This window comes from Pteropus medius, unplaced genomic scaffold (assembly GCF_902729225.1).
Source record: "Pteropus medius unplaced genomic scaffold, Ma_sr-lr_union100, whole genome shotgun sequence".
Taxonomy (NCBI): domain Eukaryota; kingdom Metazoa; phylum Chordata; class Mammalia; order Chiroptera; family Pteropodidae; genus Pteropus; species Pteropus medius.
In genome coordinates this window covers 3,725,402-3,735,966 of record NW_024347790.1, presented here as the reverse complement: position 1 = coordinate 3,735,966, position 10,565 = coordinate 3,725,402, and the positions used below count along the sequence as shown (strand labels likewise).

General features: G+C 34.9%; 1 protein-coding gene across 3 annotated transcripts in view; it reads left to right on the top strand.

Annotated features, from left to right (window-relative positions):
• Window positions 1-9,639, top strand: part of TRDMT1 (tRNA aspartic acid methyltransferase 1) — an 81,751-nt gene extending 72,112 nt beyond the window's left edge. The window contains exons 12-14 of one of the 3 annotated variants that reach the window (XR_005656027.1): window positions 7,354-7,482; window positions 8,483-8,610; window positions 8,887-9,639. The gene's annotated coding sequence lies outside the window, so the exon portion shown is untranslated. Of the gene's footprint in view, window positions 1-1,425; window positions 1,630-7,353; window positions 7,483-8,482; window positions 8,611-8,886 lie in introns of those variants that run through there. The other 2 variants (XR_005656028.1, XM_039877485.1) reach the window with 2 other exon arrangements.
• The last annotated feature ends 926 nt before the right edge of the window (window positions 9,640-10,565 follow it).

Genomic DNA, 10,565 nt, shown 5'->3' with positions numbered 1-10,565 from the left:
ACACTCCTCTTTCTTGATATGGTTTCTTCCCTTGGCCTCCATGGCATCACACTCATATTTTTTTTCTAATTAAAGCATAGTTGACATACAATATTATATTAGTTTCAAGTGCACAACATAGTGATTCAATGTTTTTGTGTCTTAATCTTTATTGGTAGGCCATAGAACCAAATGATGGGGGGAGGGTGGTGAGTCACCTGTTACTGAGGGGTCAGCTGACTCTATTCAGGCATCTCTGAACATTGTGTTCTGGCTATTAAATCAGACCTGTGTGGTGGGCACTGCCCCGTGCCAGCCAACTTGCTCCCTCTCACAGGTAGAGCCTTTTAAAAGGACAAAACCAGTAGTTGAAATTGTGAAAGTTGAGGGACTACCCAGCACTTTAAAAAAAATTGAGGGTAATGAGTAGGGTTTCTTAACAAAAATCACAATCTATCTTTTGTTCTAATGTCAACCTAGTTCGGAGAAGTTATTAGACTGGGGGCTTCTGAGGCTAGAGAAATGAAGCTGAAAATGAGTGAAAATGGTTTAATCATAGTTATCGCAGTACAGAATAAAGAAGTAACATCTACGTCAGCCAACCTCCCGCCCATATGGCAGGTTGCAGGCTGCAGGCCAGCCGTTGTGTCTGCATCCAAACTAAAATAGCTCTGGTTGCTCTTGCTATTTAAATTATAATTTTATAATTTAAAATCAAAATTTAGAGTCTAGTGGTTCCCAAATAAATCAAGATAACAAAATAAGGATCTAGTTTTAAGCTTATATAGACAAAGTATTTAAAGTGTGTTTTCCTGAGTTGCTTATGTTATTTGAGAAGGTTAACTTTTCATAATTTAGTCTTCAGCTTGGAGCTACAACTGTTTTAGGGCACTAGTTACAAACTGACTTACGAATAGCTTTGGACTTTGAAATTCAATGAGGGTCATATTGTCTCAGCACTTTTTTCAGAGCCTGTCATTGAACTCATTATGTAATTTTTCAAGATATCCTTTGAATCTCTCTGTCTTAGAACTCTCTTCCTCTCAAATTCTAATGTCAGAGTAAGCTACGTACAACTGTCATATCCACTTCTTAACATGCATTTTTTTGATCCAACTCTAATCTAGTCTCTTCCTTCTTCATTTCTCATACTCTCCGAGATGTCTAGTTTTGCCTGTAATATTTCATGCGGGAATGTCTTTTTGCATATTTTATTAATAGGTAGTAAGAATTCTAAGCGTGTTCTTCAATTTGAGTTTACACCGGTCAACCTATCTGCACCCTTTCCCCTCTCCTGTCATTCCTCCATTTTGCCACTAAAATTTTAAAACTTCAGTTTTTTTTTTGTATTAGTCAATCTGTATTTTTTAAATTAAATTTCCATAAAACTTCAGTTTTTAAAAAATTTATTTCTCCAGTCTCTCTGTCTCTTGTTTCTCTCTTTAGGACTTCTAAGAACTTCTTACACTAAGATACTCATGCTCTTCAAAATTATGCAACCGTGACCCAAAGTACATCACTGTTTGTCTTGATTTGTAAGTTTATTCATTTTACAATTTATTTGTTCAGTAAATATGAGCATGCACAGAGAACTTTTTTGGCTTCCTACTCTCCAAGTTCTCAAATAAATTGGTTTTATATTTACCATAAGTAAATATAGGTTCTGAGTCTTATATTCAACTACATCCAACACTTACAACTCTCCCTCAACTACACTATACTTGATTTTCAAAGCTTCCGAAATCTTATTTTTCTTACAATACGAATCTAGATAGAAATTAATTTTCCCATCGAACTCTTTATTGTAGCCCTAGGTTCTCATTTCTTTGCTTGTGTGTACTATGGTTTCCTTGTTTACTTTAAGCATTTGCTCTATATTTTGTTTCCATCTTTGTATTTATTCATATCAGGGTAGATTCACATTATGAGTAAAAATAGAGAAGATGTTTATTTAGCCAAGTTGGGTCTATAATCAGATGAGATCACAATCTAAAGAATATAACGAGAGAGAGGAGCACAAAGGTTTGGAGCTGAACTCTTATGTTTCTGAAGATTCAGTCCTTAGGTCTCTCTACTCTTCATTGTCCAAGCCATTTTTTCTCAGAGATCTCACCCTTTCCTACAACTTCTATCTTTTTGCCAGTGACACCCAGATGGCTCCAGATCTGATAGTTTTCTTAAGTCCTAGAATTTTATGCTGGGACATTTTTAATTTGAATATCTTCCTGTTGCATCAAATTTAACATATTTGAAAACAAATCATCCTCCATTCTAAAATCAGTTCCACTCATGACCAACTTCAATATTTCTCTTTATGGTACTGCTTCTCTCCTAGTCTTCCAACTTCGAACCCCATCAGCCAAGATCTCTTCACCTTCTCACTCTATTTTCACTTATCAGCTTCTGTTAATAAAATAACCTTCCCAAGAATGCCTTCTTTGAGCCATGATTTATTTTAGGAAAACAGAAAAAGTCTGGTTAAAGTCTCAAAACACCTGCATATTTGCAGTCAGATTTGTATGCTTAGCTAAACATATAGACATTTGACAGATTTCAGCCTTTTAAATTTAATCTAGCATGAGTATCATTTTTGTTAAAATAGTTATTTTGCTCACTTTGTTGTTTATACAAATACAGTTAAATTTCACACACACACACATGATTGAAAATACCCAGTGGAATGTAATATTCCTTGTGTAGTAGATAGATATAAGCTGAGTGGACCATTTGAAACTTATATGGATGAATAAACAATAAATTGAATAGTTTCTATGATTAAAATTGGTTTTAAGTGAAAAAATATTTCATGTTTTAGAGAATGTAAACTTCCAGGAGGGCAGAGATTTAAGGTTTTTTAAATTTATTTTTATTGCTACCTTTCCAGTGACTAAAACAGTACCTGGCACAGAGTACACACTCAATAAATATTTGTTAAATGAGTGAATATAATTACTATACTGGATTGATATAAAAGCAGCATAAAAATCATCACACTGTGGAGTAAAAACAGTGTCATTAAGTCATTTTTCCTGAGAACTATTTGTCTTATTACTATTTCTTCATACAAAGAGAAATAGCCAAATTTACTCAAGTTTGAAACACATGATTTAAAAACTAATTCTAGGATAGGGCTTGCGCTTTTGGCTTTTGGTGAATTCATGCAGATAGAAAATTTTAAAAATATTGTATTCTGATTTTTTGTCTGGACAAGAAGGCAGATTCATTTCTCCTTGTTCCTCCCTGATAAGTATAATGATCAATTTTGGGTAAGTATGATTATAAAATAATGTAAGAGGCATCGGAAAGAGAACTCTGACAGGTAGAAAGAGGAAAACAAACCGGCTAAGGTCTCCCAAGACTGGAAGGGGAACATAATTATAGATCTTATGACCTCCCACCCAACAGAAGAACTCAGGCTTAGTGTTTCCCCACCCGCAACTTAGCAACATAAGGGAGTCCAGAATGGCTTGTTTCTACCCCAGATGGAACTAGAGTCCTGTTGATAAAACCGGGTGAGTCTGATACCACCAGCAAGGACAATGTATAGGAATCCCCACTGACAAGTATCCAGGGGAAGCAGTCTGCCTCCCTGCCGGGCCTGAGACTTCTCACTTGCTGGGAGATACTGGGCAGCCGGAGGGCACCAGCAAGGAGGATCCCACCACAAAAGTGCCAGATCCAGGAAACCTTTCATTACCATGGACAGGAGACTCCCTTCCCCCTACCCAGAGGCACCAGGTGACCCGGCCTAGGGAGAACCCCTCAAGCAGCACTGTCAAGGACCATTGGGAGCACCAGACAAACCAAGTAGACCAAAATAACATTGCAAAAGCTCTGAAAGTTAATTGTCACTGGAATCACACACCAAAAATTAGGCCTGAACCTGCATAGTAAACATAAACAGAGTGACTGCCTACTAAAATAAAAGATTGAAAGAGGCCCCAGAGCCTCCTAACATAATAGACAAAATGTCTAGGATACGATCTAAAAATCACCTGTTACACCAAGAACCAAGAAAATCACAACTTGAATAAGAAAAACAGTCAAAGGTGACACTACCAAGATGAATCAGATGTTGGAATTATCTGACAAGAATTTAAAAGCAGCCATTGTAGGGGATGTAAAGTATAGCATAGGGAATAATATTGTAAAATCTATGTGAGGTACCAGGTGGGTACTAGACTAATTGGGGGGTGTGTGGGGGGTTCTTCATAAAATATATAAATGTCTAAGCACTATACTGTGTACCTGAAACTGATATAAAACAATATTACATATCAACTGTAATTGAAAATAATTTTTTTTAAAAGCAGCCATTATAAAAATGCCTCAACAAGCAATTTTAAATTCTCTTGAAACAAAAATGTAGGCTGAGTGAGAAAGAGTTAACAGAAAGAGTTTTTTAAAAAGTTAAAAGAATTAACTATGGTATGTGCATTATATCCTATTTATTTAAAAAAAAATAACGCAATTATATATCTGAAAAATACAATAACAACAAAAAAAACCCTCATTGAATGGGTCCAATAGTAGAGTAGAAATGACAAGATAGAATCAGTGAACTTGAAAATGAATCAATAGAATTCACCCAATCTGAGTAAGAAAAGAAAGAAAACGGGGGAATGAACCTCAGTAACCTGTGGGATAATAATAAAGGAGCCAACACTCATATATTTGGACTCCCAAAAGTAGAGAAGAAAAAGGAATAGAGCTGAAAGACCATGCAAAGAAATCATGGATATACACATTTCAAATTTAGCAAAAGATACAAATATTCAGGTTAAAGAAGCTGAATGAACCCCAAACACAATAACCTGAAAGAAATTCACAGCAAGACACGTCATAATTAAATCTGTGAAAACTAAAAAAAAAAAAAAAAATTAAAAGCAGCCAGAGAGAAGTGACATATTACTAGAGGGAAACACAATTTGAATGACAGCAGATTTTTCATCATAAACTATGGGGGCCAGAAGCAGGTGGCACAACATTTTTTAAGTGCTGAAAGAAAAGAACTGTTCACTGCAAATTCTATATTGTACAAACTATCTTTCCAAGAATGAGAATGAAGGGGAAATAATGATATTCTCAACTTGAAGCAACACTAAAAGCATTTGTTGTTAGCAAACCTACCCATAAAGAATGGCTAATGAAAGTTCTTCAGGCAGAAATGAAATGATAAGAGAAGGCATCTTGGAGTACCAGGAAGGAAGAAAGAACAATGGAAAGAGCAGAAATATGGATATATACAATAAACTATGCTTCTCATGAATTTTGTAGATCACATTTGATAGTCGAAACAAAAATTATAATATCATCTGATACTCAAGACAATAATGTTTAAAAGGAAGGTAAAAAGACCTAACCAGAAGTGAGATTTCATTTCACTTAAAGTAGTAAAATGCTGATACCAGTGGACTGTGAAAAGTCATATAGATAGATAGATTGATAGATTGATTGATTGATGATAGGTAGATAGAGTAATACTCAGAGCAACCACTGCAAAAAAATGCACTTAAAACTGCTCTAAAGAAATCAAGATGGAATCCTAAAACTGTTTACATAACCCATAGGAAGGCAAGAAAAGAGAAACAGAGGAAACAACAGAAAACAAAGGATTAAATAGCACACAAGCTCTACCATATCCATAACTATCTGAAATATAATTGGTCAAAATATACTAATCAAAATACAGAGATTGGCAGGGTGGATAAAACAACATGATTTAATTATATGCTATCTACAAGAAACTCACTTCAAATAAAATGATGTAGGTAGGTTGAAGATAAAAGGATGGTAAAAATAAGACTCACAGAGAATCTGCCTTAATGATATAGATCAAAATGCCAAAAAGTTATAGAAATGAAGATACTAAACATAGCAAAACCAGGAGCAGAAAAATGTCCTACAATAAGACAATGGTAAAATCAATCAATAAAACATTGTACAATAATGCAGTCATTTTGAAAAACAGCTTCAGTTCTTCAAAAGTTGAGTTACCAGATGGCCCAACAATTTGACTTATAGGTATGTACTGAAGAGGATTGAAAACATGTTGACACATTAACTTGTACACGAATGATTATAGCAGCATAATTTATTATAGCCAAAAAGTGGAAATGATTATCAGTTGATGAATGAATAAACAAAATGTACACATCCATACAGTGAGTTTATTATAAAAAGAAATGAAGTACTGATACATGCTACAGCATGGATGAACCTTGAAAACGTTATACTAAGTGAAAGAAGCCAGGCACAAAAGAACGCATTATATAATTTCATTTTATATGAAATGTCCAGAATAGGTAAGGTTTATTTCCAGGGGAAGAGAAAAGAAGGGATATAAGAGAGGTATAGGATTTCTTTTTGGGGTGATGAAAATTTTCTAGAATTAGATTTTGGTTATGTTGGTACAACTCTGAATATGCTAAAAAAAATCATTTAATTATACACTTTATTATACACTTAGGATGAATTTTATGGTATGAACTTTATCTCTGAGTGTGTCTCTGTATCTATGTGTAGCTCTCTATACAAATCCATGTGCAGCTTTTTACGGTTATTGTTAGGGAGACCAGGTAGTAAGTGACATTCAATTAGGCTCATGTAAGAGACAAGAGGAAGAGACACAATTTCATACGTATATTTCATATGGTTATAACTGAAATTATTCATCTGAAAATAGATTGGAATAAAATAATAGAAGTTATGTTAGAGTAATTCTAAATTTTCTTGTTCCTACTTTGCAAATTGAATGTAATATATTTGTTTTCTAATTTAAAATATTTCATTAAAATTAATACTCTCCTTTAAGTCTTTATTGTAGAATCTGATCGTTGTAAACTGGCTTTCAGATCACTACTTTATTTGCATTATGATGGCTTGTAATACAGTCTCCTCCTCAGACTTTTTCCTTCCAAGACAGAAGCTGTATCTCCTCAGCATCTCTCTGAGATGCTGACAAATTGTGGGTACCTAATATATAATTGTCCAGTTAATCTGACTTGAATATATGTATGCGGACTATTATAGCGGAATCATTATATAGTCTTTCATGACTTGTTGAAATCTATCAGTCAACCTAAACAAGAATTGTATATTAGATGTATAGGGAAAGTATTTAATACTAGAATTGTGTATAATGCCTTGGGAATTGTTTATGCCTGCTCTAAACATAGTCTAGGAATGTTTACAAGGCCTGATTTAGCAGTACTTCTGTAATAAATATAGCCCAAGCCACACACACACAACTCACAAAGGGACAAGGCTTTGAGTTTTATAGATCTTAGAATAATGATGGCACTGAAAAAGCTGAGAGGTGAGGTCATCTCATCCTTCCTGCCCTTGGTGACAACACTTTCTATCTTCCCACAGATCTGTGTGGCACTTCAATTAATGAATCTCCTGGGAATGATGGCCTTTTGTAAGGCATCAGCCTTGTTAAAATACCCCTCCTATCATAAATCACGTCATCGATGCAAAGTCTCACATCCCCAGATAAAGGTGCCTCTGTGTACTGCTTCTATTTGTATCTCTCCAATTAAAAGTATGAGAGGCAGAGTTCTGCAGTGTGCCAAGTATCCCTAAACTCTTCTTTCTTCCTTCCCCTCAGTGGTGAAACACTTACCTCGCTTGCTCTCTTCCTCTCATCAAACATAAAAAGCATTGTTGTAAAACTGCATTTCCCCTTTTTTGGATCCAATATAAATTGCAATTGTTTATCACCTACACTTCTACAGTCACCCACCTTATAAAGTATGAGCTCAATTTGGCATTTTCCTTTCATTATAGTATGAATGGTGTCTAAATTTGTGACTTCATTGCTTTGTTCAAGGAATTTTAGGAGTCACCAAGTGGAAAACTTATTTTGTTCTTTTTAGGTTACCTTGGAAAAGGATGTCAGGAGGGTTTACCTATGGCACCACCAAAGATAACCTTCCCTTCACTGCTTCACTCCTTCATGGAACTCAAGCTTCGATTAATCCAGCAGCAGTACTAATGGCCTGGTGCCAAGAGGTGTCGGAGGTAGAGCAAGCTGTGTTGTGTTTCCTCACTGGCTTTTGGAGCCATTGATTCTAGCAGTCTGTTTCTTTACTACGTGCCCTCGTCTTCGCTAGTCCCTTTCCCACAGTGACATCAGACCTAGCAGTATGTATTTTATGTTTTCTAAAAATTGAGTATATGTAGATTGTGTGTGTGTGTGTGTATGGCAGTAGGGGTGTATGTGTATATGTGAGAAACATGTGCCGTTAGTGCCCCCATGCTCCTTATCTGAAGCCCTATACCTCTATTACATTTATTCCTCTGGATGTGAATTTTCTGATTATATTCTCCTTGTTTATGTAGAGGTTATTAAACCATAGAAAAAAATCTGAAGAAGGCAGAAAAGTTCTTCAAATTCTCAATAATTTGTAACAATCTACCTCCTCAGGAAAATCTCTGCCAAGCTTGAATTATTCAAATGGTAATGATTAACTCATAACTCTTTTTCATTATGCTCAAGGATAATTGCAATCATTGTGGTAATGAGCACAAAGAACAAATGCCTGGATTATGTTCCCTGAATCAAGACCACACTACATTCAAAAAGATCAGTGCATTGCAGTAGTGGATTTGGTAATTTCCTAGGAGGTAATGAACTTCCCATGAAATGAGCAAATGAATAGTTTTGAACTTACATGAATTTCCGTAATTATTTAATGTAATGCTTCATGGAAAATGAATAGACAATTGGAACAATATTGTGTTGCCCAGAAATTTTATAGAAAATCACAAAATTGGCATATGTACCATTTAGACAATATATCCCTGAAAAAGAGAGTGAGTTAAATACTATAAAGGTTAAAAGAGATTATTATACTCACAAATGTTTTCATTAATGACTAATAACGCAAATTGATTCTACAGTGTTGTTTTAAACTGATGTGAAAAATGAAAAGGGACTAAAAAAAGCATGAAAGCAAGACTGAAGCTGCAAAATGAGATGGGAGCTAGAATATAGGCTGTGAGAATCTTGCCATTATTCCTTCTAAGCATTTCTCCATTTCATCCCTCCATCCTCATTCTCATGCCTCCTGCACGGAGCCAGTCCTGCAGGTAAGTTCAGGAGCCTACTTGCAATATCACATAGGATTATTTCACTTAAGATACAGAGCCGAATAAATCAAAATTCTTCATCGTGCCACTTAAGGCCCTTAATCAATGCCCCCACCTTTACCTAATCGCCTTTCTCCAAAATGAACCTCCTCGACTTACAGCGTCACCGTGTTTTATAGTCTTCCTCAGTTTGGTACCTGCTGTTTTTCTAACAGCTTATTGGTAAATATTTTGTCCCATGTTGTCACACCCATCTTTATATTCTTGCTTTGTTACAGTTCTCTAGATTGGTAGAGATGCCTTTATTGTTAACAGAGGTCATGACCTTTACTTCTCTTGAATTTCCCTCATTGTTGAGGATTTTCTATGTCTACAATAAACGCTTATTAAGACCATGAAACAATGGAATTCGGATAAAGCTAGTAAGAATGAAAAATAAACTTTGGCATGTAAAATAACAGTTATAGGAATTATATTAATGTAGTAGTGACATGCTCTCCAAGTTCTAGTTTTAATTTTGAGAAACCTCCAAATTGTTTTCCATAGTGGCTGCAGCAATTTGCAATCCCACCAACAGTGCACAAGGGTTCCCTTTTCTCCACAACCTTTCTAACACTTGCTATTTGTTAATTTATTGATGATGGCCATTCTGACAGGTGTGAGGTCATACCTCATTGTGGTTTTAATTTGCATTTCTCTGATAATTAGTGACTTCAAGCATCTTTTCATATGTCTGTTGGCCATCTGTATGTCCTTTTTGGAGAAATGTCTATTCAAGTACTCTGTTCATTATTTTAAGTACAGCATAGGGAATATAGTTAATAATATTGTAATAACTACGTATAGTTCCAAGTGGGTACTAGACTAATCAGGAAGATCACTTTTTAAATTGTATAGATGTCAAACCACTGTGCTGTTCACCTGAAACTAATACAAAATAATATTGAATGTCAACTGTAATTAAAAAATAAAAATAATTGATATTTGAGGTTCCCCAACGAAATCGCCAGCTTGCCATTCAGTCACTCCATGATAAAGCCATCTGTACACACAAAGCTTATCTTTTACTCTTTAGTGTCTTATTCTTAAATTTAAATGAACATCTAGGATCAATAATTATTTGAGGAAAGCCTCTAACATGGCATAGAGAGATCTAAACAAGCAAACAGAAGAAAAAGAACTTAGAAAAATCAGAGAGCATGCAGTAAACAGAAGAAAACTTCAAAAAGCAACTGTAATACTTTTAGAGTAAGATGTTAGGAGATGTTACAACCACGAAAAAACATGAGAGGGTCTTTTTCTGAGTTTTTGAAATTAAAAGTAAAATTAAAAAATTTAAATCAATTTAAATTGTAAAAGATATGTACAAAGAATTTCTCAGATTGTAGAACAAAAGAACATTCAGAGATAGAAAATACAAGAGTAGGTATGGAAAATTAGAAGATCAACCTAAGAGAAATAGAAATACGGATGCATTCTCTTTGCATGAA